At 38.8% G+C, this 23,982-nt stretch overlaps 1 long non-coding RNA gene across 1 annotated transcript; it reads right to left on the bottom strand.

Annotated features, from left to right (window-relative positions):
* Positions 1-1,343: 1,343 nt before the first annotated feature.
* On the bottom strand, positions 1,344-22,545 carry LOC116559224. Its single transcript, XR_004272388.1, has 3 exons — positions 22,452-22,545; positions 6,189-6,194; positions 1,344-1,368 (listed from the first exon to the last, which is right to left on the bottom strand). It is a non-coding gene; the product is annotated as an uncharacterized LOC116559224 (long non-coding RNA).
* Between the last annotated feature and the right edge of the window lie 1,437 nt (positions 22,546-23,982).

Genomic DNA, 23,982 nt, shown 5'->3' with positions numbered 1-23,982 from the left:
CGGAGAACATGTGCTTGATGGAGTGGTGTTCATGAAGTTCCCTTCCAAGACTTATGCCTTGAGCTCCCAAATTGTATCTCCAACTGCTTCTTTAATGTTTACACTTAGATGTCCACTATGCACATCAAATATAATACAAAAAATAGAACTCTTGATTTTCTCCACATTCTTAAGCCCATTATTTCCTTGGTCTTCCCCATGTGAGAAAATGGCACCACTATCTACCCTGTGCCCAATGTATTTTCTCTTCTATTCATTTCCCATAACCATCCAAGTCATCAGCACTTTCCTAAATATATTACATACCCCGTATTTTTTTCTTACTGCCAATGCCATTATCCTAGTTCAAGCCATCATCCCTTCTTGCTTGGGATGCTAAAGTCTCAAATAGTCTATTATTGAGTTCAGAACTGGCCAAAACTGGTTATCATGAGTTGTTTCTGATACACACAGAATTGATCTCTAACATCATGACTGTTTTTTTTTTTTTTAATGCACACTTTCAAGATTATATTCAATCAAGGAAAATTTGCTGCAAGCTAGAAAAGTTAAAGCATTATGTCATGAATTTTCTTAATGCAGAAAAATTCTTGAGAATCAGAAATCTGTGTATCATACTGGAAAAGAATGGGCTGACATCAGATGGCATGAGGTCACATATTATTCCAACTTTAGCCATTCTTTCTAATGTTGTTTTCCTACTCCTGCAACACCAGGAGGGAGACCAGGCTTCTTAAGCTAATGAGAAGTTCAGGGGAACATGCTGAATTAATTAGACTCTTGTGAAGTTCAATCAATCACTGCTGAAAGCCTTGAAATGAATGGCAGCAATCAATCTCAGGTTTCTACTGCTCGAACAAAAGAAAAGCATCTAGGCTACTGGGTTACTAGAAATAGAATTTTGATGGCAATAATTCTACCCTTAGGAACAATAATATTCAAAAGTAATTTCTATTATATAACCTTTGAATAACTACTAATGCTTATTCATTATTTACTATGCGTTAGGAATTATCAAATGCTTGACATGGATTATATGAAAGTGTTCATCAAAATTAATCAGATTAATAATTGCTGGTGATAATGATAACTAATAATGTATCATGTAATCCCACAACAATCCTACAGAGCATTCCGATCCCATTTTACAGACTAGGAAACTGAGAGTGAGACAGGCTGAGTAACTTGCCCAAATCCAAACTACTAGCAAATAAATGGCAGAGTCAAAAATAGCTACAGGTCTCTCATATTCTAAATACCACAAGGTTTGTTGTTTGTTTGTTTTTGTTTTTGTTTTGTTTTGTTTTGTTTTTTGAGACAGAGTCTTGCTCTGTCGCCAGGCACCAGGCTGGAGTGCAGTGGCACAATCTCAGCTCACTGCAATGTCTGCCTGCTGGGTTTAAGCAATTCTCCTGCTTCAGCCTCCCGAGTAGCTGGGACTACAGGTGCGATCCACCACGCTCAGCTAATTTTTGTATTTTTAGTAGAGACGGGGTTTCACCATGTTGGCCAGGATGGTCTCGATCTCTTGACTTTGTGATCCACCTGCCTCGGCCTCCCAAAGTGCTGGGATTACAGGTGTGAGCCACCGCACCTGGCCAATACCACAAGTTTTTGCTTTATTGGGTGCCTACTATGTACTGGCACTTAGAATACATTATTTTTGACTTTCACAAAAGTGCGTGAAAAGTAAAAATTATGAATATTTTAAAAAGGAGGAAATTGAGTCTGCAAGAGGTTAAGTGGCCTGAAGCCAGACAAAACATAGCTCAGCTGTGATTTAAACCTGAAGCAGACTGATTCCATAGCACTTATTTTTTAGTAGGTTATATATCTATATATACACAGTAGCTTTATCTTCTCAGTAGATATATATATGTATACACATGCATGTATGTGTATGAGTAGTTTGTAAAAACAATTCAGCTGAATTTATTAAAAATAACCCTACTTTCTTTGACTGCTGGACACCATATGATTTGTATCATCCTCCCAAGAGTACAATGTCCATGCTAATTAATATGGAGCTCAGGAGTGAAAACCAGAATCCTGAGCTCCATATTTGTTCTGAATAAAAGTGTTGCTGACCTGCTTCCTGTTCCCCAGTGAACTTCCAAACTCTTCACTCTCCCAGTGAAAACTTCCTCCTCTTCTCACCTCTGCTCTGGGAACCAATGCCAGCAATGTGTGTGGAATGACTCACTGAAACGTTGTAAAAATGAACAGATCTTTCTGAGGCTGTCAGCCAATACTGAGAAATTTGGTACAGACCATCAACCAAATGGAGCTTGATTCATCTTTATTAGAATGATGGGAATGAGTCAACTCTCAGGAGCCACAAACCTTTTATTTCAATTAGTCCAAATAACGTAAAGCAGATGCTTTTAAACCACTAAAATTCATCAAGCTGCCCACGTCTTCCCATAAATACTCTACCCCACCCCTCTCTGCCTTTTCACAGACACAGGAAATTGCTAAGGTCCAAGGATAGCCTTTGACTGGGATCATCGTCCTACTAATAGGTGAACTGACACCTATAGTTGCCAATATTCTCACTTTGTTAGCCACAATCTTTTTCATAAGACTACCCCAGGTGTTGATCTCAGAAAATGAAAATTAGAAATCACCTCTAGAATGGAAAAGAATGTGATTTGTAGTAATTCTTACAACCTGGAAAAATACATGCAATTCCAAAAATTTATTATTCATTACATGAAGAATTTTGCTCCATTTTATTAATTATATTGTAGAGGTTAAGAACACAAATGCCAAATGCTAAAATCAGACAGACTTGGGTTCAAGTTCTGGGTTTACTATTTATTAGCTGTGTGGACACAGAGTTTTCTTCAAAACATCTAATGTCATTTCTCTCACTTGTAAAATAGGACTAATATTAGTTCTTAGTTCATAGGACTTTTTAAGATTAAATGAGATACATAGCTTGTTAAGTGCTTAGAACAACATCTGCCAAACAATGAGTGCTCAAGAAATGTTATATATTATCTTTGCGATCATCCAGGTATATGACAATAATCTCTTTGTTATAAACAAGAGAATCCAGCATAAACAGAATTAAGCAAAAAATAAAAATAATAAAATAGAATTTGGTGACACAGATTTACAGGTCTAGAAAATTATCAGGTTCAATGACAGCTGGACTCAGAAACTCAACCCATATCATCAAAAATCGGAGTACTCATTAGCAGCTCACATTTTATCCTTAGAAAGAGAATCGTCATTTTATAACAGTTTCAATGAAATCCAGAGGCCTACCACATCCTGGGCTAAAAGCCTTACCTAACCATTCTCTATTAATTGTTGTGGCTCTTACTGACCAGGCCTGGGTAATCTCACAACCCACAGACAGTGGAATAGAGCAAACTCCACTTGAATTCTATGGTCTGAGAGTAGGGAAGAAATGTATCCCCAAAATAAAATTAAGACGCCGCTACCAGAAGAAGGAGAAGTGGGGGACAGAAACGCAAAGTTAGCAGATGTTCACTCAAGTCCCCAGGAGTCAAAACTGGCTTGAGATGTAAAGTGTAAGACAGATAAATGATTCATCATGTAGAAATCAGAAAACTTTAAAGATGACAGGAAGTGTCTCTTTTTCTAAAAGCCACTCTCTGTTCTGAATTCATTTGTAATATACTGAGTCAAGCAGATCATCTTTAGACCACTTTAAATTATTTTCAAGGCTGCTGCTATAATATAGCTGGCCACATACATATAGGATGGCATTTCACAGTTCATTTAAACTCACTTCTAAATGTATAACGGTCTGAAGAAACAGTTCCCCTGTGGAAAGGTTACAGCCTACATCTCTGTGCACATTCTTTATTTAATTCTCGCCCCTGAAAAGTAGGTATTATTACATGCTGAGTATGTCTTAAGAAGTGCTTGGGACCTTTCAGATTTCAGATTTTTCCAGATTTTGGAATATTTGCATCATACTTACCAGTGGAGCATCTCTAATCTGAAAATCTGAAATTTGAAATGCTCCAATGAGCATGCTCAATCTGTATCACCATTTTACAGATGAGGAAACAGAGGCTTGGCAAATTTAAGTGAATTACTAAAGCCATGGAGGTGTAAATATGTTTCTAATCTAAATCTGTCTGACTCCAAAATTTATACCTTCTCTACAACAGTTGGCCATAATGCTTCTCAGCAAGTGATGAATAGTTTTCTCCTTTTTTTTTTCCTTTTCCCATATTTTAAGTGCTTTGTAAAGAAGGTAGAATGGTCCTGAATGAATCTGAGAGTCTCCACACATGGAATCTTTTATAATAACACCAAGTACAGGTGAAAAAGCAATTTCACAATTGCCGAGGCTCTGCCACTTTTAACAAGCAACCAGCTTCTTAGAATTGGAATATTTCCCTCTCCATCTCAGCTCAAGACTGGGTGCTTTTAAAATACTTGAGGAAAATTCTGCCATTTGAGTCAGGCAAGTATGAGAAAGCAGACATCGTCCATTCACAAAGGGCCTGTCTGACATGTGTGAAGTGGTGTAAAGATACACACACACACATACACACAGTATATCAGATAGCTAGATAGCTAGACTGAAAAATTTGAACTAATAGCAAATATTATAATATTTTCAGCCTACAGAGTTTTCTCTTGAGGCTACAACCAACACAAGAAGTAAGAATGAATAAAAATTCCCATCATGTCCTTATTTTAAAGCAGAAATTAGCTTTGTAAAATGTTTAGTGTCCAGTGCACAGCAGCATGCATACATATAGTACCTGCTCAATAAATAATTGTTCAGTGAGAGAAAAAACAACTTATACAGCTATGCAATTCCTTAGAGTTAGGCAATTTCTTCTAATATTGCTGAAATGTATAAGATGTGTTTAATGTTTAATTTCTTAGTTCCCTCATAAGCAGTTCATGAAACAAAGATTAGAATTAAGTAGCTGGAGAGGCAATTTCAGGAAGCACCAAACGAAAAGAGAGAAGAAGTAAAATATGGCAGGCAGAAAGCTAAAAAATGGTGCTTTTGTCACCACTGTGGGCAACTGGAGTTTGGTGCCCCCAGGAACACTGAGAAGCCATGCAGACCTTAAAGGTTCATCTCTTCCCATCCTTCCTAGCTTTGAGACCTGTTCATAGAGGTGTGGCATTAATTCTCCAGCACTTCCAGTCTGTCCTACTTGTGAGCCAAGCACACTCCTGTGGCCAGAGAAAGCCCTCGGGCAGTTGCGGGTTCCTGAGTTAGGATGCCATCACTTGTACCAGAATGTATGCATGTTTGCTATGGCTTCCAAAATGACCCCAATAGTCCCTATCTCCTGGTATTCGCCCTCTTGTATGACCTTCTCCCGCTGAGTGCGCGTTAAACTGAGTGATCTGCTTCTAAGGAATGGAATACGGCAAAGTGATGGGATGTCACTTCCCGGATTAGGCTATAAGAAGACTGTGTTGCTCACTCTTGATCACTTTCCCAGGCTGGGCAAAGCTAGCGGCTTTGTTATGTGCCACCCTATGGAGAGGCCCATGTGACGTGGCAGAAAACCAAGGCTCTTAGACCAACAGCCTGCAGAGACTGAAGCCTGCCAACCACCATTCAAGTGAGCTTGAACAGGAACGCCATCAGCAACAGGACAGTCTCAAATGACTGAAGCCCAAGTTTAGCTTGGAGGCAGCCTGTGAAGTATCCTGAGCCAGAGGCACCATGCAAAGGCACACTCAGTTTCCTGACCTACAGAAACTATGAGATTATAAATATTTGTTGGCTGAGACTGTTATGTTTGGGGGACACAGCAGTGTATTACTAATATAGCTGCACTATGATGATCAAAACTAAGAGCTTCAGAAGAGGTCTTGGCTTGCCTATACTATCAAGGCACACTGTCTATAGTTTTCGTAAGATTTCTCTTTTTTTGTTTGTTTCATTTTGTGTTTGAGGCAGGGTCTCACTCTACTACTCAAGCTGGAGTTCAGTGGTGCAATCCCAACTCACTGGGCTCAACCTCCCTGGGCTAAGGTGATCTTTTCACCTCAGTCAGCCTCCTGAGTAGCTGGAACTACAGGCATGGGCCACCACGCCTGGCTTATTTTTGTATTTTTTTGTAGAGACAGGTTTTTGCCTTGTTGATCAGGCTAGTCTTGAACTCCTGGGATCAAGCAATCTACCTTCCTCAGCCTCCTAAAGTGCTGGGATTACAGGCATGAGCCACCATGCCCTGCCGATAAGACTTTCAGAGAAGAAATTTAAGCAAGTCAGTGGAATCTTGCTCAAATGTTTGTATTTTTAATTGATTTAATTGGGCCTAACTTACCGTTTAGGACAATGACTTGCATATTGGTTCCAATAACTGGAGTTATAATTGGAACAAAAATATTTGAACTAAAATGTGTTACAGCCAAATGAGAATCAATTAACTTTACACAATTGATTCCTGACTCTTAATGTTTAGTGTGTGCTTGTCAAAGCTATTGAGTAAAACCTTTAGTCCAGCTACTTTTATTCCTGAAATAATTAAAACTAGGAAAACAGTCACTAAATGACATAAAGTCTGGATGTTTACAGTAGTGAAATATAGTTTGAGAAGTTATATGTTTGAGGCCAGAGAGATTTATTTCTTAACAAAGCACAGGGTCACCCCTATTTCAAGCTTGAACATTCTACCTTGTCCTAAAAGGGTATATTTAGCAAGTATTATGGAATGTACCAACTTTGATTGCCTTCTCTTCACTCTGTTACTGAGCGGGGGATTCCCATCTTTAGGTTATGGAGATGGTCAAACATATGTCACTTGACACTGGACAAGTGAGATTGACAGGAGTTTGCTAGTGATATATATACTCACAGCCCGGGGAGTGGGACACCACAGGCCACCCAGAGCCACATGGGCTGCACTTGGGAACAGAGTGAACAATCAGGGGCTGTGGGAGGCAAGCTTTGTCATTTAAAGAGGGAGGGGTGACTCTTAGTTCCTGTGGGGGGGGTGTGGTTAGCTTGTCTGAAGATTTCCATGCACTGCAAGGAAATGAAACCTGCTACTTGGTGATAAGCAGGAACTACATTTGGTCCATTTAACAAGGATTGTTTAGCTAAGGGACTTTACCTGCAAGAGAACAGCGGGGAGAATAACTTGCATTGAAGCCATTTGAGGACTTCCTGATTTTACCAGATGTCAAGAGAGCACATAATGTTAATTTTAGACCTTGCCTTGTAATATCCTTGGGAAATTTCCACTCAAAGGACCCAGAAGTCTCTGTTCATAGTTCCTCTTGAGACTCCAATGTGATAAATAGACCCTATAAGCTGTTATATTTAAGTAAGCCATAATAAAATCTACACACCCTTTACTTGAAGGTAGGTCAAATACCTACAAAAGGATATACAGGTTGCTTTTACAAATTCCCTGCTCAAAGTCCCGCTTGGTTTAGAAAATCCACTTGCTCAGCTTTTATGACTTTATAGAGGAAAGTCAAAGTCACATAGTCATCCCTTGAGGTCGTAAATGATAGTAAAGACTGTGGTTTGAGTGAGTGCAGGCCCAAAATTTCTGCCCTGAAGGAACCAGGAAGGGAGTTGGGATAGCTCCTCTGCATTTACTTGGTCATGTTTGCAGTCACACTGCAGAGTCAAAGTCACCCCTATGTTGCCACTCCCAACAGTGAGCCCACTCCGCCTGCCCTATGCCCAAGACCAACTAGGAGCACGAAGAATGTAGAAAGAATAGCTCTAGACAATTTCTAGATATTGCTGAGCACTGGATTTGATAGGAAATGAAGGTATAGTAAATCCCTTTTGACAAGTCTCTGTCCCTCCTTAATGCTTTTGAGTAAGATAAACAAACTCACGTACAATATTGCTCCAAGAAAGCAGACATCCTTAGTTGGGAAAAAGGACACCTTGATTACATAGTCAAGGAAACGGAAACCCAGAAGGGCAACGTATTGTTCAAAGATCCCACGCCTGATTAATGGATTTAAAAAGGTTCAATTCCCTAGGACACTTGGCAATGTGCTAAGAAGAACAAGATGTCATTTCGAAGTAAATTTAATCTGAATTCTAATCTCAGCTCTCCACCAAGAGCGACACACAGAGCAAGTGATTTGAAGTCTCTGAGCCTCAGTCTCTTTCTCTGTGTGAAAGACTCAACAAAATACTTCTCCTGACATATGACATAGATTTTGGATATATATCCACACTTACGTCTGTATTTTTTACTTTCATTGATGTAAAATTAGAAACAGTAAAATGCCCATGATAAACATAGTTGAGCCATAATTTGATGGCTAGATGTGTGTGACTCCAAATTTATGATGCACGTAGTTTCTCATTTAAGGGCAACCATGCTACAAATAAAACCTTTTGGAATGTTTTAGTACCTATACAATCACACATAGAGATATAACATTAGAAAAACATACTGGCAGTATATTAGGAATTGGAAATTAGTACTTTTTTTTTTTACCAGTAACACTGACACTCTCTTTATAGAATTTTTAAAAATTGAATCCTTTATAGAATTTTTAAAATTCATTCAATAAATAATTGCTACATGTCTACTATGCCTACTATGTGCCAGGCCCTGTTCTAGGTGACAAGAATATAGCATAAACAAACAAACAAAAAGACAACATGCCCTACCCTCACTCACCTTAAATATCAGTGGACTGTGAGAGATGCCATAATAAGTGAGAAAATAAATTCTATTAAAACACAGATGGTGGACAGTAAGTGCTATGATTAAAAAGCAGGGAAAGGAGATAAGCGTTGCTAAAGGGGGGCGTGCAATTTAAAATATAAAGATTTAAGAAGAATTCTCTGAGAAAGTGATATTTTTAAAAAATCCTGAAAGAATAAAGAGATCAAAATGTCCCAGGCACAGGCTACAGTAAGTGCAAAGGCCCTGGACCAGGAGTAAAGATGTGATGTTGTGACCCGGGAAGAACAAGGAGGTCAATGTGTCTGAGGGTCATGAGCAGAAGAGAGTAAGAGAAGAGGCCAGAGATGTGTGGCAGGGGCAGATTGTGAGGCATTTGCAGGCAATGGCGAAGGCATTCGCTCCTACTCCAAATGAGATGGAAAAGTCAGAACAGAGAAGTGGCATGATCTGATTTATGTGTTAAAAGATCATTCTGGTTGCTGGGTTGAGAATAGATGGGAATGCGGGATAGAAGAAGGGAGAACCAGATGGAGACCTACTGCAGAATCCGAGTGAGAGAGAATGTTGGCTTGCCCCACAGTGCTAACAGTGGAGCTAGTGAGAATTATGAAAATATTTTGAAGGTAGAATGAACAAGACATGAGTAGATGGGAGGAGTAAAAGAAAGGGAAGAGTTGAAGGTGACTCCGAGTTCTTGGCTAGAGTGACTAGAAGTGGGGGGCAATACATGTAAGTACTATGTGAGGGGCAGATTTGCATGAGCCAGGTGATATGGTTTGGCTGTGTGCCCACCCAAATCTCATCTTGAATTGTAGCGCCCATAATTCCCATGTGTCGTGGGAGGGATCCAGTGAAAGGTAATTGAATCATGGGAGCAGGCCTTTCCTGTGCTGTTCTTGTGATAGTGAATACGCGTCTCACAAGATCTGAAGGTTTTGTAAAGGGCAGTTCCCCTCCACGAGCTCTCTTGCCTGCTGCCATTTAAGATGTGCCTTTGTTCCGTATTCACCTTCCACCATGATTGCGAGGCCTCCCCAGCCATGTGAAGCTGGGAGTCCATTAAATCGCTTTCCTTTATAACTTATCCAGTCTCAGGTGTATGTTTATTAGCAGTGTGAGAACAAACTAGTACACCAGGGATGGGGAGTTAGGAGTTTTAATACGTATTAAATTTGAGATGCTTATTAGACAACCATGGGTAGGCTTTAAAGAGGCAGTTGTGTACGACTCTGGATTTTAGGTAAGTGGGCCAGACAAGAGATTTAAATGTGAGGAGCAGGGCTTGAGCTCTGGGGCTTCCACTGTTAATGGCAAAATGAGAAGGAACCAGCATTATCAGTCTCACCTGTGTCTTCTTTATGACCTACAAAGATCTTAGACTTTGTATTCTCCCCAAAGTGTGTTCTCTCCTGAACCATTTCTCTGCAGGGTTTAGGAAAGGCCCAGATGGAAAGCCTGGCTTTTGAAGAATTATTCTTGGGCTAGACAGAGGCAAAATAGTGGACACCTATGTTAGTTTTCTGCAGCCCAAATCCAAGCTGCCACTGAGTTAGTGCCGCTTAACTTCAGGCACAATGGAGGGAAAATGACTTGTTTATTTAGGGATGGGGGACGAGAAGAAAGCAGCACTAATCACCCAAGTGCCCATTCTCCCACTCCTGCACTCAGGACTGATGCTAAAGCCCTGGGTTTTTTCCACTAGAGAACTGCTTATAGTGGATGCAGTGATAAAAACTCCTCCTTGAGGATGACTCAGCTTCTCTGGTCTTCTGCTAAACTCCTGTTCAAGAGGGAGTTGAAGGAGGCTCCAGATAGGGAGGATAGAGCACCTGTACCAGAAGGTTCTGTGGTCAGGACTTCCACCTTTAGCTGTTATTTTCCTAGTTCACCTACATAAGAATGGCTCATCTTTCTCCTGCATACATTGTGCATCACATACACAAAGTGCCATTTTAGAGCTGAGAAAAGAAGCCATAAAGCAGTCAGCTAATGCACTCCAGGCTGTTCTGAGCTTGTGCTCTTGACCACTACAGGTTTCTACAACTTTGGCCTTTCTGAGCAAAATCATATTCTTCCTGGTGCCTCCAAGAAAGAAGGTCTTTACATCAGAAACTTAGGGCTCACGCTTGCTCTCGCTCTGTCTCTCTCTCTCTCTCCCTCCCTCCGTAGACCCTTTCAGGGAGGAAAGGTGATAGCTCTCATTCTTTTCTAAAGAGACAAGTTCAAGGGTACAAAGGGCAAAATATACTTTTAGATAAATCGTTTGCCCTTTATAAACCTTCCTTTGATGTATGACAAGAGTTCGGAGCTGCAAGCTTGCTTGCATTTTGAACCCAATCCATGGTTACTATGAATTTGCTTCTTTTCTTAGGAGAGAAAAAACAATGTACTATCCAGATTTGAAAACCCCTATGTTGAGCCTGATATGTATTTCACCATTTTTTCTCAACTCTCCAGTGTATATAATTGCTGTTGGAAAGATACAGATTCTCCCAGGTGAGAGCATCTGTGTTGGAAGCCACAGGAATGCAAGGGCCTGCTAGCTATGACTCCCCACCTTCTCTGTCACCACCAGGGCCCTAAGTCATACTCTTCCCACATCCACAGTAAAGAATGATTTTTTACCCCCAAAGGAACAATGTTTCTATATTTATAAATCCAAGGGATTCAGACACATCTGCTCTTATTTACACCAATTCTGCTGCAGCTGTAAAATGGCATATACTATTTTCATGAAACTTTATCTTAATTTCATTACCAGCCTGAGTAATCATGTGATAATTGCCTGATTTCCAAGTAGCTGGGCAAAAATGCTATTTAAGTTTTTCTCTTAACTTTTTTAAGACTCATGATTTTAATAAAATATTGTAAAATATTGTGCATTTACCCTCCCAAATGAAAGCCAAAGTAATATATTTTCAAGCTGCTTAGATGTCTATGTTTGAAGAGAAAATGGTTGACTTTACCTTACAGAGAGGGTTATTAATGGTCATAGGTAATGGTCCAATTCAGGCACAGAGAGCCACATGAGAGCATATTTGAGGTTAAAAGAGATGCCCTGGGAGAAAGAGCTCAGGATTTCGCATCAGATAGACTTGAGTTAGCAGCCAACTGCCTTCATGAACTAGTTAGTTGCATTATCCTCTCTGAGCCTTACTCCTCACATCTAGTAAATGGGTTTAAACAACAAAAAAAAATCAAACCTTTGTAAATCTTAACGGTGAGTGTTAGGGATGGTGTCTAGCACATAGCATGTGCTTGATAAATGGCAGCTGTTATTATTTGTAGTAACTTCCAAACCAGTGCATATTGTGTTACATTCAAACTACTTGAAGAAAATGGGCTGTGGTCTATTTTTGTTGTTGTGAGAGATTCCATTCAGTTCATCTGGCTCGGACAATGCTTTGTGTTTCTGATTGCACTACAATTCCCTTGTTGGAAGAGGAAACCAGAGCCACTGTGTTGCACATCAGCATTCCAGAATATGAAATTCACATTGTAGTCTATAGAAAGCACCTCCCTTATAAGTAACCAGGAGGAACTTACCTCAACTGAAAAACCTACATAAACCTCAATAGCCTCTGTCTTATCTTCCAGGCTGACCTCATTATATACTCCCAGTTACAGTCAGGATTTGGGACCACCTGGAATCATAATGCTGTCACTCTATGGCTCCAAGAAGCCACAGCCTGAAATTCTCCTACCCTACTCACGAGGCTTAACCTCCTTAGACATGACCTTGGTTGAAATTATCCTGAGTTTTGTGACCCATTGAACATCTTCCTTGAAATTATCTCTGGGAATGACAAGTCCTACATCCTAAAATCTGACTTGCTGCTGTCTAGCCACAGTTCTGCCAAGCCTGTCTTACTTTTGCAATCCAAATGTACACCAGAAGCTATATGTACGTGATACTTCCTTTGGTTCTGTTTCTACTTTGAATTGGGAAGTAGGCAACTTGAGTTCTAGTCGTAGCTCTTCTACAAATGAAATGTGTGATTTTGGACAAGTGCTGTAGATAGCAAAATAATTATAAAGTTCTATTATTTCTGTTTGCACACTCCTTTGTAATGTGATCTTGTCACCATCAAGAGGTATAAATCTATTTCTCCTAAGCATCACGCTTCAATAAATGGGACATTAGCAAAACAATGCAAATAGAGGCTTGAAAAGTGTTTGCCCATTGGACCCTACTCCCTCTGGCTGCTGAGACCCATTCTACCATGCATCAGCAATTCAGGCTAGCCTGCTGATGATGCTGAATTTAAACCTATAGCCAGACTGAATGAATGATGCCCAATGGACCATCCAGTCTACCAATTGCCAAGAATGCGAATGAGGCTATTCTAGATAACCCAGCCCAAGTCAAGCCAACCTAGGCCACAAAATTTACTCAGGCAACCCATAAAATTGTAGGTAAATAGAAGATTGTTGTTTTAACCCAATAACACTGGAATAGTTTGTTAAGTTGCTAAAGCCAAGTGATAAAGTAAGTCAGGTTTTCCCCCCTCTGGTTCTCTTCCTACATCTTGAAAATATGGGTATTAAACTAGATTTGTACTGGCAAGTACAGGACACAGGTATCATCATCCTTCTAACAAAGACCATATGAAATAACAGATTACAGTACACTTTCTCATTGAACCCAGAAACCTGACAGAATGCTTCTCATTCCAACACACCGGAGACTACCATTAATCCATAGTGCTGGAAGTGGGATGACACGTGTTTGCCTTTTAAACTAGCAATTCCCAATCCTGATTAATTATTACAATCACCCAGGGAGAGGTGTAGAACTTCAGTTCCCTGGTTCTACTTTCTCCAAAATCACATTCAGTAAATTTGGATCAGCCTAGAAATCTGTACTGGTTGAAAGCTTTCCACGAGATTCTAATGTTGAGACAGGTTTGAAAACAGTAGACCAAATGATTTCTGAGGTGATTTCCAACTATATCTCATGATTATTTTGAGCAAAGCATTATCGTTAGTCTTTTATTCGACTGGATAATGACAATATGTTCTAACCCTAAGTAATCCCGCGTGAACATGCATGTGAATCTTCAGATGAATCACCCACACCACTTACAATAATCTAGGATTCTCTCTTTAAATTATCCTATTTAGTATGCAATAAGTAAGCCAGAAGGAGAAGATTCTCTTGGGTATTCAGAGTAAATAAAGGAGAGAGGTGAAGAATTCCAGATTCAGGGAAAGGTAATTTAACTGATATATTCCCTGGGGCATAAGCCATGGATCCTGTTCTGAAAGACTTTGCAGCATTATTAAGACAATACATCCATATAGTCACTTGCAAACCAAAGCTCCTAAATTAATATATTGAAAGATAACCATGGATCACCAATAGTAAAGATGACAACTAATACTTATTAAGTGCCTAGTATGTGGCAGGAAATGTGGCAAGATCGCTGCATTATCTCATTGACTCATCACACTAAGCCCATGAGATGAGCACTGATATTATCCCCATTTAATGGATGAAGAAAGTAGATTGTAGAGGTGTTAAGTAACTTGTCAGGAATCACATAGCTAGTGAGTGTCAGAATCATACAGAGTACATGCAGATCATATTCCAAACCCCTCACCTCACGCTAGTGTGCCATACGACCTCTTGATGAGGCATTATTAACACAAAAGAAAGAAAAGTTTCAGAAAGACATTCTTCAAAGAAACAGCAACTATGACACTGTGTTAGATCAAATTTAAAACCATGCAAAAAATGAAACATTGGTTCTTTCTCTTTACGTTTTTCATCAAAACTCACAATCCCATTGTAGCAATCTGCTTATTGCTCTTCTTTTCCCAGTTCCTTCATAAACAGAAGTTTTAATTGACATCTTCCTGGAAGTCACTGTAATTTGATTTACTTATCTTCCACTTAATCATTTTATATTTTTCCTTTCTCAACTTTTCTGTACAAAGCAAGAAAAGTATCACTTTTCTTTTACTTTTCTGTATATTTCTATTTCAGGAAGCTGTGGAAAGTTTTATATTATTTTTCTTTACCTTCTCAAATTCTACCTTTTCCAGAAAAAAGTAGCATATTCAAGAGGAAGAAAAGCAGGGGAGTTGGCTTTAATTATTTGTTTTTTAGGTGAGATTGGAGAAGATATCACAGAAGGTGGAAAAAATGAATCCATCCATTCATGCATTCAGCACATATGCATTGAGCACAAAGGTCTTGGCCCTTTAACAGGTTTATTAAAGCATTCAGTCTAGTGGAGGAGAGACATCAGTCAGGTAATCACATCAATGAATGTATAGTTGCATTAAGAGTTGTGGGGTGGAGATTCATAGGGTTCAGTAAAAAACTCATAAGCTTTGATGAATCATAAAGGTCAAGGAAGCTTTTCTGAGAAAGGGACACTTGAGCTAATTTACCAAGAAGAAGGAGGAGAGAATAGGGTCAAGAATGTACTAGGCAGTGAGATCAGCACATGCAAGTGTCCCATGGCGAAGATTTGAACGAAGACAGATATGACTAGTGCAGAAAATGAGGAGTATGCTGTGACTAAAGCAGGAGACAGGGACTGGGCCATGCCTGACCATGCAGACCAGGATGTGGATTTTGGATTTTATCTCCAAAACACTGTACACATTGAAGGATATGAATCAAGAATAAGGGCCACCTAGATTAGGGTTGTAAAAGGATCATTGCAGTAGTAATGATTTATAAAAAAATTTCCCCATAGAAAGACTATTCATCATCCTGGCTTTTGACACTACTCAGCCAAAACTCAAATTTTTTCCCTTAGGTGGAGAAGATGTTGGCTTCAGTGGCATCATCTCAGGAAACCTAGTCCCTAAAGTCCTTTCCATGGAATTGTGCAGTGAAGGAATCTTCCCAAATACTATGTCATTAACAAAGAAGACATAGTGAACAGACAACCTACAGAATGGGAGAAAATACTTGCAAATTATACAACCAACAGAGGACTACACAAACAACACAATAGCAACAAAAAACAAATAACCCATTAAAAAGTGGGCAAAGGATATGAATAGACATTCTTCAAAAGAAGACATATAAATGGTCAACAAGCATATAAAACATGTTCAACATCACTAATTATCAGAGAAACTCAAATTAAAATCACAATGAGATACCACCTTACACCAGTCAGAGTGACTATTATTAAAAAGTCAAAAAACAACAGAATTTGGTGAAGATGTGGAGAAAAGGAAACACTTGTACATTGTTGGTGGGAATGTAAATTAGTACAACATCTATGGAAAAATAGAATGAAGATTTCTCAAAGAACTAAAAGCGGAACTAACATTTGATCCAGCAAACCCACTATCGTATATCTACCCCAAAGGAAAATAAATAATTATATTAAAAAAGATATCTGCTCTCATATGTTTATTGCAGCACTATTCACAATAGTAAAAACATGGATTCAACCTAAATGCCCATCAACAGATGACTGGATATAGAAAATATGACATAAAAACACAATGGAATACTCTTCAGCCATAAAAAAGAATGAAATATCGTCTTTTACAGCAACATGGATGGAACTAGAGGCCATTATCTTATGTGAAGCAACTCAGAAACAAAAAGTCAAGTATCTCATGTTCTCCCTTAAAATGGGAGCTAAATTATGTGCTCACATGGACATAGAGTGTGAAATGATAGACACTGGAGACTCCAAAGGGTGGTAGGGTAGGCAGGGAGAGATGAGAAACTATTTAATGGGTACATTGTACATTATTTGGGTGATGGATACTCTAAAAGCCCAGAGTTACCATTATGCAATATATCCATGTAACAAAACTTCATTTGTACCCCTTAAATTAATAAATAAAATAAAAAATAAATAAATGGCATCCTAAGCTCCCAAGACCTAGGAACACTTTAGCATGAATTCATTTCTCAGTCTTTTGCAGTGATCAGGACCTTTTGGGAACCATAATGATCAGCAGCAGTGGCATCCCTACATTTGAACAGCTCTTCCAGAATTTATGAAACACATTTACACACATTATTTGAAACTAATAACAATAGTCATTACTTGCAAATGCTAACCAAGTACTAGTGAATTTCCTAATTTGATCTTTATCACATTCTGTAGATAAAGAACAATTACCTCATTTTAGAGACAGATAATCTAAAATGCAGAGAGATCAAGTGAATTATTAAAGGTAAATTGCCAAGTAACCAATGTGAACTCAAGGGCGCTGACTTCTAGTCTGGAACTTCACAACCGTATACTTCAGCAGCTTAGCAGATGACTACCTGGATTTAATTCTTGGCTTCACCACTTACTAACCATGTGAACTTGGACAATTTTTTTTTTTTTAAGACGGAGTTTCGCTCTTGTTACCCAGGCTGGAGTGCAATGGCGCGATTTTGGCTCACCGCAATCTCCGCCTCCTGGGTTCAGGCAATTCTCCTGCCTCAGCCTCCTGAGTAGCTGGGATTACAGGCATGCACCGCCATGCCCAGCTAATTTTTTGTATTTTTAGTAGACATGGGGTTTCACCATGTTGACCTGGATGGTCTCGATCTCTTGACCTCGTGACCCACCTGCCTCAGCCTCCCAAAGTGCTGGGATTACGAACTTGGATAATTTTTTAACTTCTATGAGGCTTAGTTTCCTAATCTATAAACGTAAATAGTAATAGAACTACTTAAACGACTAATAAAAATTAAGTCAGTAATTTTAATATGCTTAGAACGGCCTAATACATTGTAAAGGCTTAATAAAAATTAGGCCTTATTATTACTATTATTATTGTTACATGCTTCACTATACTGTGAAATTTGGGGTGGGGTGGGGAAGTGCTTAAAAATAATAAAAACACTTTTAGACGAAGAGCTAAAATTTATCAGGCAGATACTCTTAGTGTTCTACATGTTTTACAATAAAGTAGGAATTATTATTATTATTTCGTTTTTTTTCTTTTTTTTTAACTGACGAAGACACTGAAGCATGGTGTATTAGTCCATTCTTACATTGCTATAAAAAAATACCTCAGACTGGGTAATTTATAAGGAAAGAGGTTTAATTGACTCACAGTTCCGTATTGCTGGGGAGGCCTCAGGAAACTTGATGAATCTTCTGCACAGGAGGAGCAGGTCTTACACAGAGAGAGGTGAGAAAGACCGTGTGTCAGCATAGGAAAAGCTGCCATTTATAAAAATATCAGATCTCACGAGAATTCACGCACTATCACGAGAATAGCAATGGGGGCAACAAACTATTATCTTCAGGTGTTTAGGAGTAGATCTGGTGGGAAGTGATTGGATTATAGGGGCAGTTCACTTCCCACCAGATCTATTCCTAAACACCTGGGGATTACAGTTCAAGATGTTATTTGGGTGGTGACACAAAGCTTAGCCATATCACACGGAGATTGAAGTGACTTGTCCAAAGCCCCCAAACTAACATGTGACAGTGCCAATGTTTGGAGCCAGGTTAATCTAATCTGTAAGGCAGCATGCCCGGGAGCCTTGCTGACTTGCCTGAAATCAATGAAACTTACTGAGAAGACCAGCTGACTTGCCTGAAATCATTGAAACTTATTGAGAAGCCCCAGGTGGCAAAGGTAACAGGAAGGTGCCAAGAACTTAGGGTTGGAGAAAAAGAAAATTGTAAATAGGTATTCCTTCTGGCTAGTTAAGTAGCCTGACAAAGTTTTTAAGGACTGAGAATTTAAAAGACACATACATACACATATGCAGGGAAAGAAGAGGATGTTAGCGGAAGTGAAAAGTGTCTTTGTCAGTGAGATGTTGGACAAAGCATTTCATTTATATGAAAGCATTATAGGGTGAAGCTTAGAAACTATGATCTATAAGGCTATCCAGCCAAGGAAAACAAAACCAAAACAAAACAAAAGAAAACAAAAACAGACTGTGTTTCAATTGAAGAGATTATCCAATGATGTAATATAGAATATATTTTGTCCATTTCCAATAAATATTTTCCGTGTCTTTTCTTCTTAAAACTGCTTCTTGCTATTCATCCTGGTTCATCCATACCTCAAGTGACAGGGCTCAATAATTATTAATTCCAGGAAAACTACTTTTGTACCCAAGTTTAAGTGTATCCAATAATACTAGTTCCAATCATTTAAATGAATAGACAATGTAAAATATGTTCAAGGAGCAAACAGTATATTCATTTGATTCAAGAGTAAAATTTGATCTCTCAAACTCAGACTTGTCTGTCTCTATTTGGCAATCTGAAGCTGAGATGATCTGGTGGAATTCCTGTCCATGCCCCTCAATTTCAGAAGTATTTTCATCCTCCATCTGCATGATGTCACCAATTTTAAGTTTTTGTCTCAGGCATGTGAGCCTCTGTTTATGGTGGGAAATGATCACCAATACCAGGTAAATTAATTAGATTAGAATAAAATGGAAAACAACTAGCTCTGTTACCAAAAAAAAAAAAAAAAAAAAAAAAATCTATCTAAATTTTATATATTTATTTTCTGTGGTATGTGTTCATTTTTTTTTAATTAAGATATTGGGATTGGAAATCAAATCAAATAAATATTGCATATTGTCCCATTCAGAGCTTTCATAAAGACCATATTATATGCTGGAAATAGTATCACACCCTGTGTATTTATTTTATTATCATAATCATATTATCACCTTGAAATCCTAGCTTACCTTACTGTGAAGTATAAATGACTAATAAATAAGGAGTAATTTCATAAAACATCCTAAATAATTCAAAATTATGCCACTAATGTAGCAGGGAATGCTTGACTCTTTCAAAAGATCATATTGCATACGTCCATGTCTGATTCCATTTACCATTCATTTGATCTGATACCATAGCTCTGTGACAGAATGTGGGATTATCTCAACCTCATTTAAAGTAGATGGTCTTTCCTAGATAAAGACAAAACTAAAGACCCATTATTGTAATCAATCCATGTGCACTGAATGTTTTTTATTAGTGTTTATGGGTCACAAAAATGCTTTTAAATGGTTATTAAATAAGTTTAAGCTTTTTGAAAAGGACTTGAAAGGCCAGGACAATTGTTTGGTTTTTCAAGATGGTGAGCCAAAGTTATGGAGGTAGTGAAGGGTCATGAAGGCTTAGTCTTTGTCCATGTTGATCCCACGAACCATTCAAAATGTCAAATTCAAGTTTTGATCACATTAAAATTTACTTACTGAGAAAGATAATTCTGTAGGCCTTCCTTGCAATCTAAGAAAAACCTAGATATCTCTTATTCTACCCAGTAATTACCAGTTGCTAAGTTGGGTTGTATGCATGTAAAAATAAAAAGACTGAATTTGGGTGAGGCTAAATATAGAAGCCCAAATCCAGATTCTATTGTATTAGAATTCCACATGACTCAACCAATTCCCATAGGTTGACAAGCAGTCTAATTTTAAATCTAGAGGACTTTATAACAGTAAAAAAGAAAGTAAAAAATCCTAATTAGGTAAGGCACTTGCCTGTCACTCTTCACTTTTGGTAGTTATCAGTAAAAAGTCATTTACATTTTGAACTCAACACTTTCAGAGTTTCCAGTTTTGTTCCAAGGCCCATTTATCTTCCAAGAAATAATTAATTATCTTAGATGGGGCACAATCACTAAACCACTGTGGTAACTGAGCTGGAATTTCAGTAAGCCAAGCTTTAGCTACAGTGATGGGATTTAACTGTCACTCACACTGACCAAATCTCAAAGGCATGGTAAATGATAGAACTTCATTTAATTACCATTTATTCTTCCTGAGAGTAGAAATTATTATAAATTATGCAGATAAGTGATTCATCATGGGGAATATGCCAAAAAAACTGTCTATGATATTAAATAACATTGACTCAAGGCTTCATGAAAATTAAAATTGTAAAGCAAGGGGATAAAGTTTGCCCTAATACTTAGTATAAATGAAGTCTCCCTTCTTGTTTGAATATTTGTAGTTCTACCTATTCTTTGGTCATTGTTCAACTGTGCAGCTAAAGAGATGCTAAAACCTTTATTAAAATTTATTTCAAACCAGTTCATTAGAATTTATTCAGTGCTTACTATGCACACAGCCTTGCTACTTCACAGGGCCATTTGGTGTCATTGGAATTCAAAGGTGTATTCCCAGTCCATTTTTAAAAAAATAGTGAAAATAGTAAATGAGAGTCATTCCCTTATTCCAATACAACTCTCCTAAATTCTTGAAACTTCAGGTTTCCCAACTCTTGAGAATTTCTTTTTTTTTTTTTTTTGTCTTATTAAAATCTGAAGTTCCAGCTTGTGCTGGTGAACAAGATGATAGCCTCTTCTAAAGTTGTACAAGTGGAAATTGATAAGGTCAGCACTATGACACAGAGCCAGCCATGGGACAAACAAGCTTCGGTAAGGGGTAACAGAGGTTTATGAGAGGGAGGGGGGTTTAAATGAAGCACTGTAATTAGGGAGTACAGAGCCACCACCAAAAGAAGTAAGGGGGAGCACTGGGATCCTAAAGAGCTGGGAGACTCCTTCAAGAAAAGGAGAAGGGAAAAAAATGATGACAATAATGACTAGTACTACAGTCATGTGTTGTTTAATGATAGGGATACATTCTGAGGAATGAATTATTAGGCAATTTTATCATTGTTCAAACATCAGAGAGTGTACTTACCCTAACATAGAGTGCATACCCTACTACATACCTAGGCTATATTGTATAGCCTCTTGCTCCTAGGCTGTAAACCTCTGCAACATGTGACTATACTGAATACTACAAGTAATTGTAACACAATGGATAGTATTTGTGTATCTAAACATATCAAAACATTGAAAAGGTACAGCAAACATACAGTACAAAAATAAAAGAGTTATACTCGCATAGGGCATGTAATGTGACTGAAGTTTACACGACTATAGGTGCATGAAGGTGAAGGCCTAGGACATTCACATACACTACTGTAGACTTTATAAACACTGCACACTTAGGTACACTGAATTTATAATCTTATGGAACCATTGCTATATATGTGGTCCATCCTTGATGAAAACATTGTTATGCACCAAATGACTATACCACCATTTTTGAATGCATAATGTCCCAGGAAACACACTAAGCACTTTACATATATTAGCTTACTAAATCCTCATAATAATAACCATTCTGTATGGCTCCCCAGGTTTTGGCTGAAAAAACTGAGCCTTGGAGAAGTTGAGAGACTTTCCAAAGACACATAAAGCTGGGAAGTGGTAGAGCCATGAAATGAACCTAGAGCTGCATTCTAGTCCCTCACAAAAATAGCTTTTACAAATCTGAGGGTTGAGACTGCTTGCATCATGACAGTACAGGTGTGTGGAGTTAGCCTCCATTCAGCAAATAGCAGCTCAATTGGATAGAGACAAAATCCTAGGAGTAATCCCTAAGTGACCCTTTCTTACCATTTATCCCCAACCTCCAGTCCATCTTGTCAGTTCTACACACGCAAAGTATATCCCAAATCTGACATCCATTCTCCAGTTTCACTGCTTTGTCCTGACTCCAAGAAGCCATCATCTCTTACCTAGACTACTCCAATAGACTCTAGATGGTCTCCTTGCTTTCATTCTTGACCTCTTACTCTTTCTCCACTTGACAGCTAGAGTGACCATTTTGTAAAGTACATCTGATTATGACACTACCCCATTTGGAACTTTCCAATAGCTTCTTATCACTTTTAGAATAAAATCCAGTATCCTTTCCATAGCCTACCAGGTCCAGCCTACCGGCATCTGTTCTATCTGCCTCTTCAAATTCATCAGCAATAACTTCTTTTTTTTTTTTGAGACAGAGTCTTGTTCTGTCACCCAGGATGGAGTGGAATGGCATGATCATGGCTTGACTCACTGAGGCCTCAATATCTTGGGCTCAGGTGATCCTCTCACTTCAGCCTCCCAAGTAGCTGGGACTACAGGCACATACCACCATGCCCAGATAATTTTTTTTTTGTATTTTTTTTTTTTTTGTAAAGATGGAGCTTCATCATGTTGCCCAGGTTGATCTCGAATTCTTGAGCTCAAGGAATCCGTCTACCTTGGCCTCCCAAAGGGCTGGAATTACAGGTGTGAACCACTGTGCCCAGCCCATCTGCAGTGGCTCTTATCCCATCACTCTTTCATTTGATTACACTGGACCATCTCTTCCTTGAACAAGCCAAAAATTCCTCCATACTGGGGCCATTGCTCTTCCCCCAGCTGGGAGTGCTTTTCATTCAGGTCTTCTCAAGACAGTTTCTGCTTTTTCACCCAGGTTCCACTTAAAACATCTTTTCTTCCATGAATCCTTCTTTGAAACTTTAATCACATTGGCCCATCCACCTAGGCACCCTGTTTTTATTCTTCATAACACTTGTCACTATCTGATAGTCTACCATCTATTACTTACTTACTATCTGCCTCTCCCTATCTCAAATATAATTTCTAGCTGTCTTTTTCCTTCATTTCCCAGCATTCTGAACATGACCTGGAGCATATGAGTTTACTCACAAAATATTGATGATTGTATGACGGAATGAATAAATGATTGCACAAAGTAAGGCTCAGAGAAATTACATGGAACTTAACCTGTGGCTTCTGTGGCTAGTACAACATGAAGTCAGCATAAGTAAGCAAAACCCAGGAGGTGCTGAAATCTCTAAGTGTTGGGAAACACCGATGAGTAGAGCTCAAGGAGTCAAAGGAGGGCTGGTATTTGAGCTAAGTCTTAAAAAGGGTGGCATGCAGACACGAAGGTGAGGGCAATCAAAGCAGGGTACAGCGTGGGCAAAGGCAGAGAGGTGGAGACGTTCAGGTCAGGCGTGCTCCCCTACATGAACAAAATATCAAATTGGCAGAGATAAGCAAAGAAGAGAAAAGGTTGACACATCAGCTTCCCACTCTGCAGCCTTCAAGGCTGTGGGAGAGTTTTTGCAACTGACACTAGAGTTAAGAGATTCTTAATTGTACCTTTTTTATTTTTTAGCTCGGCTGCTGCAGTGCTTAGCCTACTTCTACTCTGCCTCCATTATGAAGTTCTCACACAGCTCAAATTTGATTACTTTTGTCTGACTTATACTCTGAGAACACAGCTACAGTAGTACTTGGTGGGAGGTGGAACGGAGTGGAGGTCAGGAGGTTAGGCCCTTAACTCACCTTGCGACTTCAGGCCTGTAATCCAAGTGCTTGGGAGGGCGTTTTCCTTTCTTTCTTCCTCCTCCACCTCCTCATCCTCCTTCTCCTTCTTCCACTTCTTCTTCCTCTCTTTTTTTTTTGAGACAGGTTCCTTCTCTGTTGCCCAGTGGCATGATCAGAGCTCACTGCAGCAACCTTAACCTCCTGGCTATTTTTGTTTGTTTTTACAGACAAGCTCTCACTATGTTGTCCAGACTCATATCAA

This window comes from Sapajus apella, unplaced genomic scaffold (genome assembly GCF_009761245.1).
Source record: "Sapajus apella isolate SASKATOON/1434 unplaced genomic scaffold, GSC_monkey_1.0 scaffold23, whole genome shotgun sequence".
Classification (NCBI taxonomy): domain Eukaryota; kingdom Metazoa; phylum Chordata; class Mammalia; order Primates; family Cebidae; genus Sapajus; species Sapajus apella.
Note: the sequence above shows the minus strand (reverse complement) of the source record. Positions and strands in the feature narration are given on the sequence as shown.